Source organism: Dipodomys spectabilis, unplaced genomic scaffold (assembly GCF_019054845.1).
Source record: "Dipodomys spectabilis isolate Male_0828 unplaced genomic scaffold, ASM1905484v1 ptg000301l, whole genome shotgun sequence".
Lineage (NCBI taxonomy): Eukaryota > Metazoa > Chordata > Mammalia > Rodentia > Heteromyidae > Dipodomys > Dipodomys spectabilis.
This window is the reverse complement of record NW_024870978.1, coordinates 15,067,551-15,070,513: the sequence shown is the minus strand read 5'-3', so window position 1 is coordinate 15,070,513 and position 2,963 is coordinate 15,067,551. Positions and strand designations below refer to the sequence as shown.

At 32.3% G+C, this 2,963-nt stretch overlaps 1 pseudogene; it reads right to left on the bottom strand.

Annotated features, from left to right (window-relative positions):
* Positions 1-2,230: 2,230 nt before the first annotated feature.
* On the bottom strand, positions 2,231-2,330 carry LOC122127467 (annotated as a pseudogene).
* Positions 2,331-2,963: the final 633 nt, after the last annotated feature.

Genomic DNA, 2,963 nt, shown 5'->3' with positions numbered 1-2,963 from the left:
TTCTTATAAAATTGAATTTTTAATCCAACAAAATGAATACCAGGAAACTATCACTTAAGATGTGAGGGGAATTCAAAGGGAAGGAATAAAAAGAGTTATGGAGGAAGAGCGTGAAGGCATAATATTCAATACAGATAGTATGAAAGTAGAAAAAATTAAAGTGGGGTGAGATTTGGAAGGGTGTGGAGAAGTTATGTAAAGATCCATTGTACTTAAAAACTGATTTGTTGAATGGAAATTCTCTTGTACAATTATTTAAGATAATAAAAATATAATTAAAAACAAGGGAGACATTTTATCTTAAACTGTGTTCTCTTAAACCATGAGTCAATATAATAGTTTCCTCCTCAGAAATGTTCTTTGCAGGTATGTTCCTCACATTAACAGAAAAGTGATCAGCACAATATATATCAATCCATCACATTGCACATCATAAAGAGACACACTATAAATTCTATTTCCATCTCTTTTAAAAATAAAATTGTTTGCTCTATAAATTGATCAGAGGCATGAATTTTGTGGCTAGTTAGTTCATTGAACATCTGTCTCTCTCTTCCTCTCTCTCATTCATGGTTCTCATATGATTGTTCCATAATTATCCTAATTTATTTTGTTGTTATATTTTTGGTTGCATCATTTCACTTTCTGCTCTGCCATTTCCCAAATCATTTACATAGAAAGTATTATTTCCTATGTTTTCATTCCTAGAATAAGCTGCACATGGAGACACCAATGGTCCTCATTTTCATTCTGTACCTTTTAATACGGAGGAAAACCTTTCCTCTGCTTTCTATCAATTCTCTACTCTCCAGTTAGAATAATTTAGAATAGTAAAAATGGAAAAAGAGAAAATAAGTCATGGTGAAAAAAAAAGATGCAGAAAATTCACTGGATTTTTCTGAACAGTTCAACCAACGTCAACTACTGGGGAAATACATAGACACCTCATTCCGACCGGTACTCAGTCTCTGGTTAGGCAATTCTGATGAAGACAAGGAAGAAGATGAAAAAGTGAGGAATGGTATCATTTGCAAGAAAAAAATGGAGAAGGATCCAAGCAAATTTCTTCTTTGGGCTGCCGAAATTAATCGGATTTCTACAGTGTGGTGAAACCTTTCCAAAAGGCCACTAGGGATGACGATGTGTATACCGCTCTTCATCAGGAAACCTACAGTTGACACTGACACATTGTCCATGAGTTGGTGGCTTGAGGCAGATATTCATGCAATAACTGTGAATGGCTGGACACACCTGCACAGTGCTTATACGTGGAATAATACCAGTATGGCTTCTTTCTTACTTCATCATGATGCAGATACCAATGTCTAAACGAAAGGCCTCTTGACCCCCTTGCATCTTGCTGCTGGGAATAGAAACAGCAAAGATACGTTTGATCTCCTTCTTTTGAACCATTATATTAAACCAGGTCTGAAGAACAACTTGGAAGAAACTGCATTTGATACTGCCAAAAGATAAGTATGTATGATTACCTCTTTGAAGTTGTGAAAGGCTATACAAATTGTTCTCCTACGTCTTAATGATTTGGTTAAGTTACTTAAATTTCAAAAATGCCAGTCCATCCGTTGTCTCTGTACAAAATATTTTCACAATACAAAGCAACAGCAATATCTTACTTTAAAAATTCATGGATTCCATGGTATTCTTCCAAATGAATTGCCTGACTTTGATGTCAAAATATATTCAAGAGTTGTTTGTATACATCTATAATGATTTCTGTAGAGCTTGTGATTTTTAAAATCAGAAATAATTTTAATGTATCTGTTGAAATGAGTAGTACAGAACCTAAAGACATTTCCGGTGCTTGTCTGAAGAAAGTATATTTTAACATATTCTGTATTCTGTTTGTAAAATGTCCATAATCTATTTCATTCTCTCCTAGATATAATGCTTTGAATACTACATTATTATATATTATATAAATTCATAAATAAATGTGTCCTTACAGATTGAATTCCATATAAAAACAGTTTAAGATTCTTTTTTCTCCTAGGTCCTTATAGTATTTTATTTCTTTGGGATAAAATTAAAATATTATCTAATTTCAAAAGTTTTGTAAAGGTTATGCTATGTAAAGACCTTTCTAAATTGAAGATTTAATACACTGATGTCAAACTAACTTTTAATTATATGAATCACATATGTTGTTACACTTGTATTTTTGTAATCAACTTTTTAATAACTGTTTTTCATTTCTAGCAACTGAAGAATGAAAAATATGGAATAATTCGCATATTTTCATATCATCCTTGTACAAGTGGCATGTTAATCTCTATATTGTTGTAATTTATGTATACGTGCTGCTGGAGCATGTAGTATCCTGTAAATTTAAGTTGTTAATGATGCAATCTTTATACAGGCATATATCCTTGGTTGCCTATTTGTAGCAAGGAAACCTTATTGTTACTAACAATGTTATTGATCTTATTTCTCTGAAATTCTGTGTATAGTGGAAAAACATATTGTTTGGTAGATTGCTCAAACTTGCATTTTTTTGCCAATGACTATTGTAAGTCATTTTCATTTTAAATTTGATCATACTTTGAAGCCATTATGGCTAGGTTCAAAGAGATGGCTTTTCAAGTACTTATTTATCAACTGAGTTAGCTTTGTGGAGCTAATGGATTCAAAGTAAGCCTTGCTGAAGTGCTACTTCTAAACTTTTGCAGCTTAAAATTTCCCAAATGAGGTCTTACTGGCACAAGTGTCTACTGACCCTTTACCCTTCTTCCATGTAGTAACAGACCAAACAGAATATCTTACCCTGACAGCAAAGATTATCTTACTGGAAAAAAACTAATCTTAGTTGCAAGGGATCATAGAGAAATAAACAGTTCTGACTAGAAAGTATTTTATCATAATATAATTGTTTATTATACCTACCATTTCAAAAGTAGCTAAAGCCAAGAAGGTGGAAAAAAATTGTTCTTATGCATGATTACCTA